This window comes from Magnolia sinica, chromosome 10 (assembly GCF_029962835.1).
Source record: "Magnolia sinica isolate HGM2019 chromosome 10, MsV1, whole genome shotgun sequence".
Taxonomy (NCBI): domain Eukaryota; kingdom Viridiplantae; phylum Streptophyta; class Magnoliopsida; order Magnoliales; family Magnoliaceae; genus Magnolia; species Magnolia sinica.
In genome coordinates this window covers 64,141,671-64,165,841 of record NC_080582.1, presented here as the reverse complement: position 1 = coordinate 64,165,841, position 24,171 = coordinate 64,141,671, and the positions used below count along the sequence as shown (strand labels likewise).

At 40.7% G+C, this 24,171-nt stretch overlaps 1 pseudogene; it reads left to right on the top strand.

Moving 5' to 3' along the window:
* Positions 1-21,549: 21,549 nt before the first annotated feature.
* Positions 21,550-22,736, top strand: LOC131217564 (wall-associated receptor kinase 3-like; annotated as a pseudogene).
* Positions 22,737-24,171: the final 1,435 nt, after the last annotated feature.

Here is a 24,171-nt window from a genome sequence, read left to right as displayed (position 1 = left end):
AGTTATTCATCATGTCATTCAAGGGAAAGTACTTATATTAAATCTTGTGATGGATGGTCTTGTCTTGAAATTAACGGTTAAATGGCTTGATCTATTGAATGAAGATTATTTTTAATGGTTAGATTCACGTCAAGGTATAGATGTAAGGTTAGGATAGTTAGATTTGTATTATACACGTGTACATATTAAGTTAATTTCTTGATAATGCTCAAGAACTTTCAATACTTGGGTATTGAAATGTTAGGGGCCAATAGGTGCATTTGGATAGATTCTTATACAGGAGAAATGTCCGTTGCTTCAGCTTGGTAAAACATTAGAGCTCGCGGTTCCAGAAAAGCATGGGCTAGGTGAGTGTGGCACCCCATACTCCCATTAAAGTTGTCACGCCCCAAACTCGGAAAATAGGCTCACAAAATTCCCGATCACCGAATTTGGTGTTCATAGCCTCCGTAGTGCCCCATTCTCAGCTCCCGGCAATCATATGCTAGATTCTGATCCTGGGATCCTACAAGGAGGATTTTCAGAATGATTTTTTTTTTGTAATGGAGCATAACCACAAATTTACCTAAATCACAAAGGCAACATCATCATCACATATCCAATAATAAAATCATTTGAATACAGTGCTGAAAGGGAAATACATATGTCGAAATCAAAGCTTCAGAAGACAGCTACACACTCCAACCTCAATGCTACTGTAACCTAACGCCACCTGCACGCATCTATCATACATAAGCTTATAGAAAGCTTAGAGAGTGGTGAAAGTGTATGTAAGATAAGTGCCAAGTATACAATAAAGCCCATAAATCATATATCATTGAGATAAGCAGAAATACTAATAAGATCATGAATTATATGATATCAGAGTAAGCAAAAATATACTGGTAATTCCATGAATCATTCAATAATAGAATACGCAATGCAGATCGGCTATGCAAATGTGGAAACCAAATATCAGGTGTCGATGATGCAATGCAATACTCAAATCTTGCTAAGTCCATCTAGGCCATATAAGTGCAAAACATAGTAACCCAAAATGCTAAGTACTGCAGATGCAATGTAATATGCGGTGCAAATGAAATGACCATGCTGGAATGTGAAGTCGGGATGATAGTACAAAGTATCACAGGCTATGGGGTCCATCACAAGGGACTTCTATCTAAACCAGTCCCATACCTAAATTTGCATAGTCAGACACAATGTGGTAAACTCCTGATCTCAGGTTAGTTGCGCGCCCAACCGAAATCCTGGCCATGTGATGGTACACGTAACAAATAGTTACGCACCACCAGCTCGAGTGGATAGTGAATAAATGAATGAATGGATATACAATTTCTGCTCAATAAGTCCATATATTAGTACGGTTACGCTCTGGGGAAATCACCGGAGTCTATTACACTCGACACCGACTGCCTCCTCCCTAGCTATATAGCCCAGCGAGCGGAATAGACCTCACTATCCGCCTGACCAGTAGTCTGCCAATACCCACCCAGCTCATCGATAACGACCCATTTATGAGCTGGTCATACTCAGCCTAGCTTATAGCCTCCTCACTCGGGCGGATAAGGCCACGCCCCCTTCTAACCGACCACAACACAGTGGGAGACACGGCCTCATGGTATAGGCACTGACGCTCATATTCCACTTGGTCTAGACGTTGGAGCATTTCCTGGTACCAAGGAGGTTCTGGAATTTTCATCCAAGGACATCCTACGTGCCCACAGTGCTAGAACCAAGCATTTTCAGTGTCCCATCTGGCCATCCACGATGTGTCTGTGGAGGCCACGACCCTGATGTTGCTAGGGCGTACAATGATCAAGTCACATATATGCGAGATGCATGAGTCACATTATCCAGTCATACAGCAATCTTGCGCGTACGACGCGATAATGTGGGCACTTCGTCTCATAAGGAGTCCCGTAAATAGTCTGCCCAATGGCGTATGCTATGATCAAACATTCCTCATATCAGGCATACATATGATGCGTATGGACATGAATCATGGAATTATACTAAGCATGTTATAAAGTAATGAACTATCCTCACAACGAAGATGGGCCTAGATGGCCTACACACAACAAGCATGGACCTATCAATGGGCCCTAGGGAGAGTTATAATGCGGACATTTAACCAACATTATTCTTACAATGTGGACGTCAAACCAACATTGCTCCCAAGGCACTGCCTGTACAAGAGATTCAAACACAACTTAACGGGCCATACATACATTGCACTAGGCCTCAACCATGGGCCTTGAATACATCATAATGGGCCTTGCTAAATGGGCTGGAAGTATATTACAATGGGCCTCTACCCATGAGCTCCAACTACATCACAATGGGCCTCAACCCACGGGCCTTAATACATCACAATGGGCCTCAACCCATGGGCCCTAAATACATTACATCGGGCCTCATCAATGGGCCCCATACACATCAAGGTGAGCCACATCACATCGGTCATATGTATATCAAATGGGCTGTAACAATGGGCCTCGAATGCATCACAATGGGCCTGATGGAACAGCCCATACGATCTAGAATAAATGGACAGCATGAATATAGGACATATACAACATGGTGGGCCCACAAGATGGACCCCACCAAATGGATAGTGTGTATGCAATACATACATCAGGGCGGGCCTCATACATTCACAATAGGCGTCACTCAATCAGCAATTAGGCTTGGTAAAACACATGCTCCTGGTGGGCCTGAAAATTGATGGATGGTAAGGATAAAACATGTATCATGGTGGACCACAGCCCATAAACGGCGTGCACACAAATCATACCTTAGGTGGGTCCCATCCCAAGTGGACGATGTTGATAAAATACATACACCATGGTAGGGCCCCCCATCCTTTGGACGGTATAGATAAAACACATACATCATATTGTGGCCCGGTAGATGGGTGGTATGGACATGCAATGTATACATCAACGTGGTATGTCCCACAAATGGACGGAGTAGATGGAAAACATCATTAAGGTGGTGCATCCAGCACCGTCCCAAATAGCTGGACGGTGTGGATTTCATGAACACATCATGTGGACCCCACTGCCTGGTGGCCCATTAAAGAAATTAAATAAAAATAGGTGGACTGCTGGGTAAAATACTTCATCACAGTGATGTCAGGGAGGCTCCAATGGTAGCCATTCAATCTCCACTGCTTTAAAATGGTTGGATGGCTTGGATGCAACACATGCATCATGGTGGGTCTCACCGTCCAGTGATATGACGGTGTGGTATACATCATCCATGGGTCCCACAAACCTTGCTGAAGTCAATAGCAGTGGGACCCACCGTCTCTACAGAGAATGGGTGGACGACATGTATATAACACATACACCATGGGTTCTACCGTCCGTGGACAGTGTGGTATATAACATATACATCCTTGGGTCCCACGTGGGGCCCACTATAATGATTTATTTTCCATCCAAACCGTTGATAAGGTCACACAGACCTGGATGAATAGGAAAAACAAATTTCACATTGATCTAAAACTTCTGTGAGCCAAATAAGGTCTCAATGGCAGACGCTCAGTCCCACTACTCCCTACCGTGTGGGCCACCTGAGTTGAGTATACAGCTAATTTTTGGAAGGGGCCCTCTGCCCTAAATGGGCCAGCAAGTGGACCATTTTGATGTTCAACACACATCACGTGGGGCCCATGACTGGGACCCGTGGGTCCCTGCCTATTCGTACGCCAAAACACAGCAGGATGCTGCGCAGCGCCCTTTGGACGTTGCAGCAGCACCTGCTGCTTATTATTATTATTATTATTTAAAAACCATTTTTTTGAGGTTTTTCTATGGTAGGGCCTGCATCAACAAAATCTACCCCACCCATTGGTCTTTACAGCCCAAGACAGACCAAACGAGCCCAATGTTCGCTATATTTTGGCGCATCAGAACAACAAGGTGGATTTCAATGGTAGACACATTGTTTGCTATGCTATGGCCCGCCTGAGAGTCAGATTAACCTTATTTTTCAGCTCAACGCCTAAAATGGTATGGAGAAAAGGATGAACGGTGTGGATTGAATTTATACATCGAGGTGGGGCCTACATGGACAACCCTTCCCAAAACCATTTTTCTTTTTCTTTTTACTACTGACGTTAGTACACCCACTGTCAGCTCACCCTTCACTGTGTAGCCTGTCCAGCGTCCAGGGACGCTGGACAGTTACATATAACACATTTAAGGTGGGCCCCACCCATAGACGTGCTACTAGGGTGGGCCACCAAATGGTTGGATGGTGTGCATAAGGCACACATCAAGGTGAGGTCCATTTGATGAATGGTTTGGACATTTCATAGCTCATTAAGTGGGCCACACAATCACATCTTCATACACAAAACAAATAAAAAAGAGAGGGGGAGAGGGAGAGACACACGTGTGATGGAGGGACCCCGACATTATGGGCCCTCCCTTGCATGATTTAAAACATACATCAAGTGGGTCCCAATACATGAGGGCCCACCAAATCAAAGATCAACAGTGGAGATTCCTTCTCCACCTAAATTGGACGGTCTAGATGACCTCTTTTCATGCAGGGAAAATAAAAATCATGATGGGGTCCATGGAGAATGGCCCCATCATGGAATGATCATGAGAATTAAGGTGGGCCATCGGCCACGTCTAGGGTCCTAAGTGAGATCCATACCATCGATCGGTAGGCCTCACTTGGCCTATCATAAAAACATGAAAACTAGCCTATAGAAACACCCACCATTCGTCTTCTTGGTCCGATGGAACGCCGAGCTCCTTATGCTTCACTTTGATGGAAGATGATGAAAGATGAATGGCTAGGATGAAAGATTTTGGGATAGGAAAGTGGGCCACATAAAACTACTTTTCTCTCTTAGGAAAGGCTTGGACGTGAGCTCATTTTGGTGCTTGGAAAATGTGAAGAGAAAGAGAGAGAGAGAGAGAGGGTTGGTTGTAAGAGTGATGGATGTGAGGTAAGTGATGGGTGAGGTGATGTTGTACTTGACATGTATAGGTGGTAAGAGAGAGGGTGAGAAAGAGTTGACTTGGTGGTTGCTTGACTTGAGGAAAAAGAAAGCTTTGATTGATTGATGGGACATGTTGTAGAGATTCTGTTGGGATTATAAACGTGCGGTGTTTTCCTTGAAATAAATGCGGGCCTATATCTTTTGACCCAGGTATCGGGTCGGTACACGAGTCGCGGCGTTGGAACCGCGGCGATGGTGCGGTCGCAATGGTATAAGTCTCGGATTAAGCTAAATCAAATCTACGGGATACAACTTAGGGTCATGCCCAAACGTCGATCATAGGTCGCAGGTTGCTAGAATTCGACGTGCGGTAGTTGACAAAATAGTACGGACTAGGATACGAGTCTTATAAAAGCTATCCCTGTTGGCCTGAAAGATTATTCATAGAGCTATTCCTCTGGATGTTACGATTCAAGGCAAAGGCATCTATTTAGCCTCTAAATGTGAGTGTTGCCCCATCATTTCCTCGCCCCAGTCTGAGACAATTGACCACCTATTTGCTTTAGGTTTAACAACTTCTTGCATGTCGAACCATTTTGATCGGATCTTCAACATCGGCGGCTTGCTCCCTTCGACAGTGGTAGAGATCTCCAATGTTTGGTGGGCTGCGACTATGGCCTCTAACAAAATCTACCCTTTGAAGCGCCTCTTGCCTATCCTTATCTTTCGAAAAATTTGGAAGGCCAGGAATGCCTATCGCTTTGAAGGAGCAAAGATTCATCCCCCAGTTGTTATCTCAAGCACCCATTGCTGGATCTACTTGCTTGGGCCTCATATTCTTCTCCCCAAGGCCCTGAATATCTATTTATGGATCGTGGGTATTGTGGGCGTCCATCCCAAGCTTCCTAAATTCTAGGTGGTTAAATGGAGAATGCACTCCCCCCCCCCCCAAAGGATGGACGAACCTCAATGTTGACGGATCGACATTGGGTAACCTGAGCCCATCGGGGGTTGGTGGTCTGGCCAGGGACAGCTTAGGTGCTCTCCTTTTTGTGTTCGCGGTAGGGTTCGGTCTTGGCTCCAATATGAGGGCCAAAATTAGAGCGATCTAGGAGGGCCTCTCTTGGTGCACGGATGAGGGGATTCCCAGAGTGATAGTTGAAAGTGACTTAAAATCCGTCATTTCTTCCATTTCCAATTCAGCTCACAACGTATGGTCTTTATGGTATTGGGTGGTAAGAATCGCCTCTTTAGGCTTCAATGGAGATTCACTTCACCCACATTCCTAGAGAGGGTAATGCGATGGCAGATGGGCTCTCTAGATTGGAGATCTCCCTCCCTCCCTTCGAGGCCTCCTATTCCTAGATAGAGTGGACTTAGGCTCAATTTGCGAGTGCTAAGCTCTTTTCCCTGCTTTTCCCCTTTATGATAGAAGGAGTTGCATCCTTTTCTTGGCAGGCCCTCCTGAATGTATCTCCCAGTTCATTCTTGTATCTCTCTGTTACTATGAATGAAAGTCTACTGTTTTTTTTTTTAATTATTATTTTTTTAAATGTAGTGTAGGCTACAAATGACTTAAGCTATTTTCATGAGCTACATAGCATTAAGGCCTACATTACATAGCGTAAGCTATACACCACATAACATGGTTATTTAAAACACCGGTGAGGCAGTTGTAACGTTCACCTATACTAAAATTCTGATATGGGTTTTTCACAATGGTTCAGTTCCTTTTTTTTTTCTTTTTTCTTTTTTCACAGTGCTGATGTAGTCTAAAAAACAATTAATCAATAGAAAACAGTAGAAAGAAAGAAAGAAAGAAAGAAAGAAAGAAGAGAAAAGCGAGAAGCAATCGAGTGAGGGAGAAAATATGAGAAGAAAAACAAAGCTTTTGATTTCTCTTGAGGTGAGAAGAAAATTCAGTTCTTTACTTCAAAATAAATAGACTATCATGGATAGTATCGACATCCTTTAATTCCAAGGAATATGATTCTTTCTTCCAACAACATTGTTTCATCACGAGTATCTATATGAGAATTTTTGCCTTCTAAAGTGATACAAGTCAGCAAGTCTATATGCTTTTTTCATTGGAGAGTTTGATTCCTTAAAAGGTAGTCTGTAGTCTATGTGCCTTGCCCAACTAGCATACCATTCACACTAATTCACTAGAAGCCTGCCAAAGTGGATGTTCTTTAATGGTACCAGGTTCCAACATAACCATAAATTGATTGAGACCGAAAAGTGCAAATCTGCACATTACAATTCCATTTGGTTATGCTTTCATCTTTGATTTCAAGTTGAAAACTTCAAATGAATCTTCTACCTTTTGATTGTTCCCTCTCTCTCTCTCTCTCTCTCTCTCTCTCTCTCATACATCCATTCTTGTCTTTCTATTTGCTCTTCACCTTTCGTTGAAATTTCCAACCTGGATAAATCAAGTTAAATGCACATAAGGATGTAACTCCTCCCATCTTTTCGATGAAAATTACAATAAGTGTCCAAATTAACCCTAGCTTACCTACCCATATCAGAAAACTCAAATGAACTGATGGAAGACAAGTTAACATATTTTGATGAAAACTTTCAAATGACTTTCATGCTAGGTGTATGGTTGCATACAACTTTTAGATCATTTTGCTTAAGAACTGAAAGAGCCTTTGCATTGACTACATCTCTATAAGTCATGGGTATATGTGGACATAACATGTGCGGCAGCTATTAGAAGTGGGCCACTTGGCTTACGTGGAAAGATTCCAAGGAGTGGTATGGCTTTCCTTTGTATAGGGAGGGGCCATATTAGTGTTAGAAGGATCATTATTACACTATTATCACACTATGTACTGCACCCTTGGCATACATAAATATCATGGAAAACATCACAAATATCCATATATCATGTAATGTATCACAGTATGAGGGAAGCACCAGATGACTTTAGGAAGGCAGTTGAATTCTTCAGTAGGATATGAGGAGATGTTAAAAGACCCTTTTTAAGAAAAAGACTAATTTATTCAAATAAAATGAAAGGATAACATTGCGTCATCCAAAATATGAAGGAAAAGGAAACACCATGAAGAACTCATAATATACCCTAAATTTGACCCAGGAAGCCTTATACGAGGAGACCTAATCAAAGAAGAGACATTTCTCTTTAAGGAAGACTACTTCTATGGTGCACAAACAATCATGGAACATGAAATTATTGTGTTGAAATCATGGGTTCCTTTAATCTATGTAGAAAAACTAGAATTTTTTTTTATAGGATTGACAGACTACTTGATATTATCGAATAACTCTCTAAAATCTTGAATTTTTGGTTGGACACTAGTGAGGATCTTCGATCCTATCGAAGGTGGTCCCGATCCTATCAACAAGCCGTTAATGCCACTTGAGTATATCAAAGGTTCCATCGACGACTTGTGTAAGTTCTACATAAATGCATAGTTTTGTATCTAATTTTGGATTTGGGTTATATAATATGGGTGTAATACGGGATCAGGATAATACAAAGGATTATAAGCTTGTTTTGGTGAGAGCTAGGGTTTGGAGAAAGGAGATCTAGGGTTTTCTACTCTAGAGTTTGCATGTAAGTTGATTCCATCTCTTGTAATTTCATTTTCTTAGTGGATTGCTTATCGCTTTGTGTCATGGTTTTTCCCGCAAGGATTTTTCCACATAAATCGCTGTGTTCTCTATGTATACTCAAATTTTCTATCTCTGTGCTTGTTTGATTCATGCTTGGGTCACACTTCTGCACCCAACAAGTGGTATAAGAGAAAGCAAGTTATCAAGTTGGGGTTTCAAATTAAATATGAAGACATGACATCGAAGGGGATGAGTGTTATGTTCGAGACAGAGAAATTTATAGGTAAAAATAATTTTGAATTATAGAGGGTGAAGATCCAAGCCCTTCTAACTCAGTAAGGGTTACAGTAAGTTCTCCTTGGGAAAGTGAAGCATCCTGAAACTATATATGAATGATGAAGAGTGGAATGGATGATTAAAAGGCAATTAGCACAATTCAATTGTGCTTGGCCGATGAGGTCTTCTATAATGTCATAAGTGAGATGACTACCCTAGGATTGTGGGTGAAGTTGGAGAGCCTCTACATGACGAGATCACTCTCTAATTGTCTGTTTTTAAAGAACCAGTTTTACAATATGAAGATGGAGGAAGGGATAATCTCAATGAACACATTAACAACTTCAATAAAGAACTTTGTAAAATGATGAGTGTGGAGGTGAAGATCGATAAGAAAGATCAAGCTCTAATCCTGTTGAATTCTCTTCCAGAGTCCTGCGAGAATATCATAGATACTTTGTGACATGGTAGAGACACCATTGACATTGAAACTGTTGTTTTAACCCTTTATTCGAAGTAGTTGAGAAAGAAGAATGGTGGTGAGGGTTCCTCTACGGATGTGTTTGTTGCTAGATGAAGAAGTTCTAAATGGGAGAAAGAGAATTCATGATCGAGGTCTAAGTCTAAGGGTAATGACAAGATGAAGTGCTGGAATTGTGGAAAGACCGGACATATGAAGAAGGATTGTCAGTCCCCTAAAACCCAAAAGGATGATAATTCAGATAATTTTACCAGGGAGGCCAATTTAGTGGAATCTCATGAAGGTTCGGATGGTTGCAATGTATTATCGATGTTTAAAACGGGTCACTTCTATCTGGAGTGGATTTTGGATATGGGGGCTTTGTACCACATAATCCCTCACCAGAGTTGGTCACCACATATCACGAGTATAATTGTGGCATGGTTCTTATGGGTAATGATCATGCCTATAAGATGATTAGAATTGGATCCGTTCGCATCAGAATATTTGATGGGGTGAAATATACTCTAACCAATGTGAGGCGTGTTCTAGATTTGAAGAAAAATATGATTTCTATAGGACTCTCAATGCACTAGGATGCAAGTTTACTAGCCATGATGTTGTCTTGAAAGTTTCAAAGGGAGAGCTTACCATTATGAAGGCAAAAATGAGCATCAATCTTTACAAGTTGATTAGAAATACTATATTGGGTGGAGCTGTAGCATCTTTAGAGGAATTCATATCAACATGTGTGTGACAAGCACGCCTAGGCCACATGTGCGAGTACGGTATGAAGGTACTTCTAAATTGTAGTTTAATTTCTACTTTAATAAATTTTAATTTTAATGTATGTGCGCATTGCATATATTTTAAATTATCGAAATTGTCATTTAAAATCAGAAAACATAATAATAAGGGACCATTGGACTATGTACACTCTCATGTGTGGGGGCCATCGCATGTGGTTTCTAGAGGGGGTTTGTCATTTTTCAGAACATTCATCGACTTCTTTAAAAAGGTTTGAATTTATTTCATGAAAAATTAATCCAACGTGTTTGCCATTTTCAAGTCTTGCAAGGTTATGGTTGAAATACAGTCTAGGCAGCAGTTGAAAGTACTAAAGACAGACAATAATGGAGAATTTACTTTGAAGAAAAATTTAATCAGTGTTGTGAGCATGAGGGGATTGTGAGGCACAACATAGTCAAGTACACACTAGAGCAGAATGGTGTGGCGAAATGTGTGAGTCAGACTCTTTTGGAAAGGGCTTGAAGTATGTTGAGTAATACTATGCTTGGCAAGGACCTATAGGCTGAGGCGGTTAACATGGCTTGTGCTTTGGTGAATCGGTCCCCATCTATGGCTATTGATTGTGGGATTTCTAAAGAAGTATGGAGTGGTTAGGAAGTAAAGTAGTTTAGAATACTTGTATTTAGTTATGATGCTCATTCTCATGTACATCTGTTGAGAGAGAAGTTAGACCAAAGGGTGAAGAAGTGTAATTTTATTTGTTATGGTGATGGTCTGAAGGGATACGGGTTGTATGATCAAGCCACAAGGAAAATCACAATTAGTCGGGATGTCAAGTTTGATACAAATTCCTTGTTTCATATGGATGGACATAATAAAATAGAAAAATCAGTAGTTATTGAAGTTGAAATAGATGAGGGTGAGACACTTAAAGAAGTCGAGCCACAAGAAGTGCCACAGGAGAAGGTGAAGCCTCCACATGTCAGGAGAAATCCACTGTAAGATCGCAAGATAGCATTGAGGTACAAAGATGACTTAAATGTTTCATTTACCTTCATTACAGATGATGGTGACTCGTCTAATTTTCAGGAGGCTCTTGATGATGTAGATGCATAAAAGTGGATGACGTAGATGTAGGATGATATTGATTCTTTATACAAGAATGAGACGTGGGAACTAGTGGAGCATCCTATTGGGTGTAAAGTAATTGGATGCAAGTGAATTTATCGGAAGAAACATGATAAGTACAAGGCCATAATGGTAGAGAAGGGTTATGCACAGGAGGGTGTCGACTTCAGTGATATTTTTGCACCTGTAGTCAAGCAGATATCTATCAAATTTTTGTTGGAATTGGTTACCCAATACAATCTTGAACTGAAATAGTTGAATGTTAAGAATTCTTTCTTACATGGAGAATTAGAAGGACGTATCTACATGAATAAACCAAAAGGGTTCAAGGTACGGGGGTTAGAGAATAATGTTTACAGGTTTATGTTGAGGGTCAAATATTGCATATCAGACCCAGTTATTGCATGGATTTACAATCATTGATACCATTTAATAGCCTGATTTAATTGTGTTTGTGATGTAGAGTGTATTTACAAGCATGAACTGAAAAAAGGTGCTTAAACCATGGATTTGACACTCTGATGACACCCAAGGCAAGGGACGGACTCCAGGGGACCAAGATCGATGGAATTACACACCAGGGATCCGAGGAAATCAAGCCATTCACGTTAAAGAGGCCCGAAATTGGTGAAAAATGCAAGATCACATAGTTCTCGCCATCTGATTGGCTCAAAACTTTATACATGGCCTGAGGGCCATAAATTAACCGTACATATTAAATTTCAGCCCTCGAATCACCATGTAAGTGCCCCAACTGACAGATCAGCCCATAAACCGTTGATTCTGGGCCCACCTGATATTTGGAACTGTCTCAACTTTGGTCTCGGCGGTTTAAATAATATGAGGAAACAAATGGATGGTTTGGATTTTGTAGGAACATTACAGTGGGCCCCGTATATACAATGTGTGTACATGAGGTACACACGTCCCGAGCCGCACCAAACCACGTAAGGCGGGTCAGCATCATTAAAACGGCAATTGCCGTTTCACTTTGTAAACGGACGGACGCTGTCCGATTTTGCGGACGCTAGTGGGCCCCACATAGTGTACGTACGACCAATCTGAACCGTCCATCTTGTAGAGGGCCGCGACTACTACAAAACCTTGCTGAACTTTTGGACCCATGCAAGCACACGTGCGCGATACAGAGGCCACAAACAGGCGGTCCTGCGACGTTTAAAACGATTTTTGGGGTGATTTCTTCTCTGGGCCACGTTAATGGACGTTCAAAACCACCCATTCTTGACTGAAATTTCGTCCTGAATCTAATGGATGGGGTGGATTTTCCAGAAAATATCTCTGTGGGGCCCACCGATCACGTCAGCGCCGAACGTGCGAAAGGCTACGCACGTCCGCGAAATCTGACTTTCCAGGCAGTTGTGGCTCACCATCTTTGATCATATGGCAGATCTGAACCGTTCATCGTGTAGACCAGCCAAAATACTTCCAAGAGACGTTGATTTTATAGAAATAATGCAAGGAACGTGAGAGTTATGAAGCCCCGAACTTGGCTGCGAAAAGGCTTTCGCTGCGCATGCGATAGCTTCCCAAATCCGATTTCCACCACTCCAAAAGCTATAAAAAGAGTTTCAAACGTGGAGAAGAGGGTGTGCTTGAACATGGGACGTCAGATAGAGAAAGAGGGGCGGAGAGAGAAGTGTTTGGAATTTTTCTATATATTTTTTTTTATTTTTCTTCTTTTTCCTATGATTATGTTAGGCTAAATCCCTTAGCTAGGGCTAAGAGGTGAAGCTTGTGGCGTGATGGGAGCTTCTACAGGTTTGATTTGAACTGAACTGATTGACTTTGTTTTGATTTAAGAAATTCTTTTAGTCATTAATGATTTGTTGTGATTTAAATTACAGTAGATCTGTGATGGCTTGAATAATTCCTTTCCTTTTATTTTGATGTTCGGAAACCCTGTTGTTCGCCATCATCTCATAGACATGGTTGGATGATGGAATCCTTCCTAACACTCATACATCTTTTAGTTGGTTATGGATTGGTCTAAGTTCTGTTGTTTACCTTGTCTCTTAGGCATGGATTTGTGATGGAATCATACCTAATTCTTATACCTTTCATCTTTTGAAACTATATCAAGTAAGTTCAGTATAATATCCATGAAGCAGGCATAAGATCTCCCTGATCTCTACAAGTGGATCCTCTGAATCCCTAGTTTCCTTTCTCTGAATTCTTTAAGTTTAGATTAATATTTCACCATTATTCCTCAAATCACAATTGGTTTAGATTTCATCCTAGCCTAGTTCTAGATCTGGTTATTTTCAGATAACGTACAGGTTTCAGTCCCTGTGGATTCGACCTCGGTCTTACCGAGTTTATTACTACATCACAACCCTGCACTTGGGGTGTGAACAGTTGAGAAGGTCGTTGTACAACCTAAAAAATCACCCAAGCAGTGGTGTAAAAAGTTTGATTCTTTCATGATGAGCTAGCGGTTTACTAAAAATGAATTTGATCACTATGTCTACTTAAAAGCAAAAAGTGATGGAGAATTAATTATCCTAGTATTGTATGTTAATGATATGCTTATCACCAACCATAACATATCTGAGATCAACATATTGAAGGCTCGTGTTATCTAGGATATTTGAGATGAAAGATCGGTGGGATGCAAAGAGGATTCTTGGCATCGAATTTAATATGGATGGGGAAAGGAGCAGGTTATGTTTGTCTCAGGAGTATCTTGAGAAGTTTTTACTCAAGTTTGGAATGGACAAGGCAAAACCGATTAGCACTCCCCATGCTACTCACTTTTGGATTTGTTCAGAACAATGTCCTAATACAGATGAAAAAAAGAAATATATGTCTCATGTGCCCTACTTGAGCGTAGTTGGCAATTTGATGTATGACTGGATATTTCACATATAGTGGGTGTTGTGAGTAAATACATGTCTAACCTCCGTAAGCAACACCATGAGGCTGTGAAATGACTACTTCGTTACATACGAAGTATAACAAACTATGTCTTGACATTCGAAAAATCTAAGGCGAAACTATTAGACTATGTGGAAATCGATTATGCTGGGAATGTGGCGAATAGAACGTTGACTTTTGGTTACTCATTCATGTTAGCAGGTGGATTGATCAGCCGGATGTCGAAGCTCAGTTTGTGATTTCTCTTTTCAGGACCCAAGTGGAATATATGTTGGTGACAAAAGCATTCAAGGAAGTGGTTTGGTTGAGAGGTATGATGAATAAGTTGGGGCTTCAACAGGAAGTTATGCCTGTGAATTGTGATAGTGAAAGTGCAATCAATTTGGTAAAGAACTCAGAATACCATTCCTAAACTAAACATATTTATGTGCGTCATCACCTTATTTAACAGATGCTTGAGGAAGGTCATGTTACTTTTGGGAAGATCCACATTAGCATGAATCTGTTCGACATTCTTATGAAAATGGTTCCTACAAAAAAGTTCATGCTTTACTCGACTTCTCTAGGCTTAACAAAGGTTTGATGAAGACGGGGTGTGAACGTGAAGCGATGATGATGATTATACTATGATAGAGACAATTAGAGATGGAGGAAAGAACTTGATGAAGTGGAGCATGAAGATTAAAGCCATGGTGGAGAATGTGGAAATCGGGTGCATCTAATCTATGCAAAAAAGAGAATTTTTTATAGGATCGATAGACTGTTTGATTCTATCGAATAATTCCTCGAAATCCTAAATTGTTTACTGGACACTTCTAAGGATCTTCAATCCTATTGAAGGAGTGCTCGATGCCACTCAATCTTATCGATAGTTTGTGCAACTTCTGCATAAGTGCGTGGTTTTGCTTCTAATTCTTGATCTGGGTTATATAATATGTGTGTAATACGAGATTAGGGTAGTACAAAGGATTGTAGGCTTGTTCTAGAGAGAGTTAGGCTTTTCTACTCTAGGGTTTGTATGTAAGTTGATTACATCTCTCGTAATTCCATTTTCATAGTGGATTGCTTTTCGCTTTGTGCCGTGGTTTTTTTTTCCACAAGTATTTTTCCACATTAAAATTGTTATGTTTTTTGCGCATGCTTGATTTTTTAAAAATCTTTGTTCTTGTTTGATTCAGGTCTAGGTCATGTTTGGGTGACGCTTTTGCTCCCAACACATTGCACTCGTGCCAAATTGCCCAAAAAACTACAAGAAGGGATAGCTGCCAATTAGCCAATCTTCTCGTCCACCCTTCCTACCTCCACACCATGCTCACAACAACTGTCCCCACAAAACCTGAACTCTCACCCATGATAGAAACTACTTAAGAGATGTTGTTGTCACTATCACCTACAAGTCTAGAGAACCCTAAGAATGCCATTAAAAAATGGCCTTCTTTTAGTGGCATTCTCCACACCACCTATGTGCCGAGAATCCAATCCTAGATCCCTCCCCAAGTTTAAAAGAAACCATTTTCTAAATAATTCAAGACTTCTCAATACTGCTGACCATAAGCCCAAAGCTATATATTGGATCGATGATTAAGGAAATCACCATCCTTCCCTTGCCCATATTTAGTACAATAACACTGTTCCAAAGGCAATTGTCCTCTTCCCTAAGGCTCTCTAGCCAATTTCCAAGGAGATCAATATTTAATGATCTCATATTGATAATCCTAGGGTCTAGATTTTAAACCTTCTCATGAAAAATCCATATACATCTTTTCTAATAAATAAATAATTTTAACCAGGAATTAAAAGAGGGACATGAAATAAATTGGCATACCATGAGGAATATTTAATCAATATGATTCTTTCCCCTAAAGAAAGATAACATCTTTCCCAACCTAGTAACTTTTGTTACATTTCAGACACCAACACTCATAGATGTTTGGCCGGCTTCCCAATACATAAATGGAAGCTCAATTAGGATGAGGGAAAACTACACACTTCATTATCACTTAATTAACCACACTCCCACCAATTCAATTTCTTGGATATCGATCTTGAACCCAGAGCTTGCCTCAAAGTGAATGTCAACAAAAGTGAACTATTGGCTGTGTGTATCACAATGGAAAAGGTGGTCAGGTTGCCTATGGTCTTTAAATGTATGGCTAGCTCATGTTTTATGACTTACCTAGGGCTCTCCCTTTATGCATTAGCAGATTGTAAAGAAAATGTAGGATAGAGTGATAGAAAGGGTTGAAAGGAAATTATCTAAGTGGAACAGTTGGCATTTCTCTTTGGGGGAAAGGCTTAGATAAAGGTCATGCTATCCAATTTACCTTTATAAAACATTTCTCTATTTCAATGCCTGGTGTCTATGTTGAATTGATTGGAAATGTTAAGGGGGAATATCTTGTATCATGAGGTGGAAGAGAAGTAAAAAATTTCATTTCTTAAAATGGGATGAAGTGTGCAAGATGAACAATTATGGGGGAATGGGGATGAGAGGTTTGGAGCTAATGAATTTTGCGCTTCTCAAGAAATGGGTGTGGAGGTTTGTTATGAAGGAAGGATGCCTGTGGAGGGAGGTGATAGTTAGTAAGTGGACTGAATGAAGAGAATCGGTGAGTGAAAGGATTATTAAAAGGAAATTATATAAGTGGAATAGTTGGCATTTCTCTTTAGGGGAAATGTTGAAAGGAAATTATCTAAGTGGAATAGTTGGCATTTCTCTTTGGGGGAAAGGCTTAGATAAAGGTCATGCTATCCAATTTACCTTTATAAAACATTTCTCTATTTCAATGCCCAGTGTCTATGTTGAATCGATTGGAAATGTTTAGGGAGAATATCTTGTGTCATGAGGTGGAAGAGAAGCAAAAAATTTCATTTCTTAAAATGGGATGAGGTGTGCAAGCCGTATAATTAAGGGGGAATGGGGATGAGAGGTCTAGAGCTAATGAATTTTGCACTTCTCAGGAAATGGGTGTGGAGGTCTGGTATGAAGGAAGGATGCCTGTGGAGGGAGGTGATAGTTAGTAAGTGGAGTGAATGAAGAGAATCAGTGAGTGAAAGGATTGTAGATGTATAGGGCATCAATATTTGTGGAAAGGTATAGTCAGGGTAACAGAAAAGCTTTCTTATCAGTGGCATGTGGGGTATATACCCCTCTTTGTAGAAGAAACTTGATATGTGAGGAGGCAAACGAACGTTTTCCATTGTTGGATAGCATTGAGGATGTTTCTCCTTCCTCCAGAGTTAGAGAGTCAATGGTTTGACATTTGGAGAAGTCTGGTCAATTCACGGTTCAACCATTTTGAAGTAATTCAGGAAATGAGCATTGACGATCCTTAGGAAATGACATCTTTATATTTTTAGGGGAAGCGGATTGGCTGGTGTACCACACACCACCAACCTGGCTGGTGCTTGTGTGTGTCGTGTTAAGATAAGCATTGACGGTCCTCAAGCTAGTTGTACCAAATGTTTAAAGGAGATTAAAATTACATGGGCCCCAAAATGATGTATTTATTATATCCACACCATTCATTGATTTGGAGAGACCATTATAGAGAATGAGGCCAAAAATGAGTCATAGCTAAAGCACAAGTAGACCACACCACAAATAGCATTGGGAACAGTGATTCTCACCATTAAAACATTCATAGGGCCCACCATAACATTTATTTTCCATCCAATTTATTCATAAAGTCACAAAGACCTTAATAAAGAGGAAAAACAATTATCATATTGATCTAAAACATCTGTAACCCCAAAAGAGTTTCTCCTTTAGATAGCCCATGAACTTTTTTTTTCTTTCAAAAGGATAATTTCATTGATGCAAGAGGCTATACAAAGATTCGGGTGCCGCTATCAACAAAAATAAAAGAACAGTGATGCCTATCTTGAGCAGTAAAAGGAGGGTTAACCCTATCTTAAATTGCTTAAGCCTACTTTATCCAAAAATAGGAGACCTCTAACTATAGAGGGGAGCTTGGACTGGGACCGATAGAATGAGGGTAATTGACCCTCACTGGCTTTGCAGGCAAGGGCGTCAGTCACTGAGTTTGCCTCCCTAGGAATGAAGGAGAGATTGATATCCCGATTAGCCATAAGAGCTTTAATTCTGACTATCCAGTACCAGATGGTCCATGAAGAAGATGTAGAGTTAGAGAGCGTATTGATCATAGATTTGGAGTCACTCTCAATATCCAAATTGTTAATACCCTGCTCCACACACCTCATGAGGCCTTCCTAGATGGCTCTTATCTCAGCCTGGGTGTTGGACCCAAACCCGTAACCAGTTGAGAAGGCGAACAACACCTCTCCATCGTAATTCCTATAGACTCCCCCACCACCATACGGGCCAAGATTCCCAAGAAATGATCCTTCGATATTGATTTTGAACTGGCCGCTCCTGGGTCTAGTTGATTTGACCACCTAAACTAGTTTCTGGCTGACTGACCTCCCTTGAATTCTAAGAGCTGACACGGTTTCCACTGAGAATTGACTGATAATTCTTGGGAGAGGTAGAGTGGGGCCGATCATTGACAACTAGTGCAGGACCTTTTGAATCATCCTCTCTAAGCAAAATGTGGTGTCTTCGAAACAGGCTAGGTTCTTAGCCAGCCACAATTCCCAGAAAATGAGAGCAGGGATGAGACCCCTGAGAATTTGTAATCGGTAAGAGGGGGCGGTCGCTGTCCACCATAAATTTACTAGGCTACAGGTGTTGAATGGGCCAAGTGGAGCATGCCAAAGATGGAGTGGAAGTGGTTCCAAACCTTAGATGCAGTGGCACTCCCGGAGAAGATATGGTCGATTGTTTTGACTTGGGGAGAAAGGGAAAGGGGGCAACAATTGCATTTCAATGCCAAAGAGATGCCTTTGGCTTGGATTCTGGAATCCACGGAGATAACTTTGTGGAAGATTTTCCACGTGAGGAGAGAAATCTTTCGTGGAAGCTTATGGTGCCACATCCACTTGGACCATGACATCTTCACCCTTGTCTGCCTAGCAATTTTCCAGGCTGAGTTGATGTTGAATTCACCTGACGACAAGTCAATCCAAATCTACTAATCTTCCGTAGGGGAGGTGCAAATACCTGTGTCGGATATGTGGTCTAATACCACTTGGGAGAGGAGGAGACGAGCAGCAGCCGGGTCACACCAGCCCAGGGGCCCGATGAAGTTGCTGACTTGCTGGGGGAGGGCGTTGGACTTATGTAGCCTCCACTCCCTGAGAGGCCCTCAACCAAACCAATTGACCTCCTAGAAATTGCAGCTGCCACGACCAATTAACCATCGCGAATGGGCGTTGATGATTGAGAGGCACTTACAAATATTTTTCCACAGGGGGGCCGCAAAAGACGGAAGGCTGAAGCCTCCAAGCATGTGAAGATCGACGGAACATTTAGCTCTCATGAATGCCATCCAGCTGTTGTCCTTGCCTTTGCGTGTTACTGACCAAGCCATCTTCATTCTGAAGGCTTTCATGATGCAGTCCAAATTTTTGACTCCCAGCCCTCCTTCATCTTTAGGCGCCGCAATCGACTTCCAACTAACCCAGTGGTAGCACTTACGCGTCCCCTCCTAGCCCCAAAAGAAATATGAAAATACACGGTCTAGGTCTTGAAGAACAGCTGCAGGAACATTAGTCGCTGCCATAGTGTGGACGGGAATGCTGGAAAGAACGTGATTGATTAGCGTAGATCACCCCACTTGGGACAACAATCTGCCTTTCCAGTTGGAAATTCTGGACTGAATTTTTTCTACCAAGGATTGGAAGATGGCTTTGCGGGATCTTCCCTTGAAGATCGGGACCCCAAGATAGGTGAAAGGGGATGAGCTGTGGTTGAAGCCGAGAATCCTTTGCGCAGTCCTGGAGCAGGTGAGGGATTGGTCCTTGGAGAGAATGAAAAAACTCTTCTGGGAGTTTACTTTTTGGTCTGAGGCAGATTGATATTGGGATAGGAAAGCCGCAATATGCTTTAGGCAAGAGGAATCACTGTTGGCCAAGAGGAGTGTATCATCGGCAAAGTGGAGATGGGAGATAATTGGGCAATTTCTACGGGTCTTGAAGGGGCAGCAGGTGCCGCTATCAATAAGTTGTTTAAAGCCTCTTCCAAGAACCTCTGCCGCTAGGATGAATAGCCCAAGTGAGATCGGGTCCCCCTACTGAAGACCTCTAGAAGACCGGAAGAAGCCGCACAGTTCTCCATTGACCAGGATGGAGAATAAAGAGTTATTCCAACATTTCTCAACCAAATCTATCCAGGGACTGCCAAAACCGAACCTCCTAATTGTTTCTTTTAAGAAACCCCACTCTAGCTCTCCATGTCCAATTTGATGAGGATATTCCCACCTCTCACTTTTCTATCAATGTCACGGAAGAGCTCTTGGGCCAGAGTACAATTTTCCGAGATTGCTCTCCCTTGGAGAAAAGCCCCCTGATCGATAGGGACAATATTGGGCAGGATCATGCTTAGTCTATCTGCAATTATTTTAGAAAAGATCGTGTAGACAATTGCACAAGCTGATGGGGCGAAAGTATGAGAATTTCTTAGGCAACTGGGATTTTGGGACCAGGCATAGCAGAATCGCCATGAAGGCCCTTGGGATCGAACACCCTTTGAACATACAGCCCATGAACTTATCATTGTCGATTAAGAAGGAAACTGCCCTGGAACTATACTCGCTTGATAACATACTCACTATTGACGTAGGGTCTCTTAAATGGACAAGTGTTAAGTAGCAAACAAAGCAGTATTGGTCAAGAAAGTTCTTGGGAAGTTGCAAGTGGTGCTAATGGTTGCTACACAAACCACGTTGTTTGGCACAGCAATGTGGCAATCGTTCAAACTAAAGTCCTGAGAAATCAGGAGGGTGCCACACATATCCAATGTAAATACCATCTCATTTGGAATATGACGAAATGTCAGAATATGTTGGTTGCTAACTTAAACAGCATATGAGGGATTGACGTAGGTGTTTCACAAGCAAAAGTTGAGAAGATATGTTTGCGTACTGTATATAATTGGATTTAGGGTAGATAAGAGATGTTAGCTTTTGTGGCCTGGAAAGCCAATCATGCTCTATATCGTGGGTCCAGATACAATACCTTATTAATTAACCAATGCAAATGATTCACCATGATGAGTATGCATGCAGTCCAAAAAAAAAGAAGAGCCAATGTCACTGGCGATATACTCACCAAGGTTCTTAATTAGTTGTACTTATCTACATAACTTCTTTGTTAAACTGGGTATCCATGATATATAGGCTTGGTTTCTCATGTTTTTTTCTCTTTTGTTCACTTTTTCTCTCATTCTTTCTCCCTCTCTCTCTGTTTCAAGCTTTGGAACAAAAACAAAGTTGACAAACAAGAAACTATTCCTAAAAGGGTTAAGACTTTTTTTTTTTCCTTTAAATTTTTTTTTTTTTTTAAATTTTTTTTTTTTTAATTCATGCTTGATTTCTACTTTAATATAATTGCAGACCCCTCTGATATCCATTTAACAAACTTTTTTTTTCATTTTGTGTAGGAACCCTGTTTTGCGTTGGACCTATAACAATGTGTTTCTTTGGGTGTCGTGGGGTTCGAAGGGAGAAAGATCTGGTGAAAATAAGAGAAAAATTCTTTAGAAAGAATGGAGGCAACTTATTACAGCAACAAGTCTCTTCACTGAACAGATCTACCAAATACCCAAAAATCTATTCTGCTCAAGAGCTCAAGAAAGCCACAAACAACTATCATACCAGCAATGTATTGGGTAGTGGTGGGAATGGCGCTGTTTACAAAGGAATCCTTAAGGATGGCACAGTCGTAGCAATTAAGAAGTCTCAAGTTGTAGATCAAAGACACATCGATCAGTTCATAAATGAGGTTGTGATTCTAACTGAAATCAATCATAAGAATGTAGTGAAGCTCTTGGGATGTTGTTTAGAGACCCAAGTTCCAATGTTGGTTTACGAGTTTATCTCAAACGGAACTTTATACCAGAAAATCCATGAGAACAACAATCCCTTGAAGCATTTTACTTGGCAATCCCGCTTTCGAATTGCCTTTGAAACTGCATGCGCTCTTTCTTATCTTCACTCTTCTATTTCCACACCCATATTCCATAGAGACATCAAGTCCTAAAACATACTTCTGGACACGGACTATACGGCAAAGGTTGCCGATTTTGGAATTTCTAGATTAGTTCCACTTGACAAGACAAGGGTCTCGACTATGGTGCTTGGAACATTTGGTTACTTGGATCCTGAATACTTCCACACGGGGAAATTGACAGAAAAGAGTGATGTTTATAGCTTTGGGGTGGTTTTGCTCGAGTTTTTAACTGGGAGGAAGCCTATATGGCCTGATCCATCAATGGATTATTGTAATTTGCCTATGGTCTTTTTATCTCATGTTAGGACTGATAATTTGGTGGAGATTTTAGATGAAAATGTAGTAAGAGAGGGAAGAATAGAGGAGTTGCAATCTGTAGCGTACATTGCAATGCAATGTTTAAGAGTTAAAGGTGCAGAGAGGCCTAAGATGAAGGAGGTAGTGCAAGAGTTCATTGCTTTGTTGAATGGCCACGTGAAAACACAACCGGACTGCAAATTTGAAGAGCCTGGAGCAAACTACAAGGAGGAAAACATGAAGGAGAGAAGTTTTGAGACTCCTATTGTTTCACCACGAGTGTCATCTTAATTTCATTTTGAGCAACTGAGCAAATCATCTGTCCACTAAACATATTTCCACCTTCTGGCAAACCATGTAAATTATAATGTTTTTGTATTTTGCATTCCTCTCATCTCTCATCTTGTTCATTTGGCATCTGTTTGTTAAAATGTTCCAACGTGAGGACCAATTATCTAAACAAATACCTCTATAAAGAGTACTGACATTACAACTACTCAATGTGTGTATATGTGTGTGTATTTACATCATATGCACATATGAGCTAACCAAAGAAATCCATTTTCACTAAAAGAAAGAAGACTTTTAATGTAGTAAAAACTGCCAATAAATGTTTTCATAAAACATGCTTGTAATGTCTGCCAGCGCCAGACAAATGCCGTTAAAAATGGGCATCAGTAAAGCCTTTACTAGTAGCCAGCGGCCTTTACCGGCGAATAAACTGGCCGCGGCTATAAAGTATTACCGGTGCCCAGAAACCATTACCAACAGTTTCGTTGGCCGCCCTATAAGTCTGTGGAAGCACCTGTATAGACCTGTCAAAGTGCCAGCATAGACCTCATGAAGCATCAATATAGACCTGGTAAAACAACGGTAAAGATTTATGAAACCGCCGGTAAAATGCCTCGACCAAGCCAACAACCAATAAAAAGGCATGTAACTGCTCGTATATGCTATGGAAAATTCTGGTAAAACCTATAAACAACGGCTGGTAAAAAGTTTGACTGTCGATAAGAAAACAAATGTTTTTAATCCATTTGGGTGTTTTTACAAATTTGAATGAAAGCAGAGTTTATTTATTTATTTATTTATTTTTTACACATTTGAAACCTAATAAATGTTGCACAACACAATTGAAAATGAATATTAAAGGTGTCTAAAAGAAAAATTATATTACTCTATAATAAAATATACATAATATTTTTAACAATAAGTTGAAAATAGTTTCAAATACGTAAACAAAATCCCTCCATCCTGCCCTCATCCGTCTCTGCCTACAACATGTAAAACAAAATAACAGAAAGATATTAATTAGTATTCACAATCTAATACCAGAAGTTCTACTTTATTTTTTAAAAATAAAATATTTTTTATTTTTATTTTTTAAAGCTAGGTCACATGCTATACAGGAAGTAAATAAAGTTCAAACATATCTAATGAAAAGAAAAGTTCAAATAAGGTAAATATACACTAAATTTGGACTATTCATTAGGAAGGACCATTGTGGTTAAATATAAGCTCCAGAAAATTAAGGCAGGCTCCTAGCCTATAATTCTAAAGTCAAGTCTCACCATTTCCAAAAGGTTATGGGGAAGCTCAAATCCCCTGATACAGGGATTGAAGGCTCTCATCTTGCTCCACACAGTAATGTCAGAAAATAAATAAACAGAGAACACAAGAAGCAAATGCTAAAATGATGTAGGAGCAACTCAAACAAGTAGAGAGT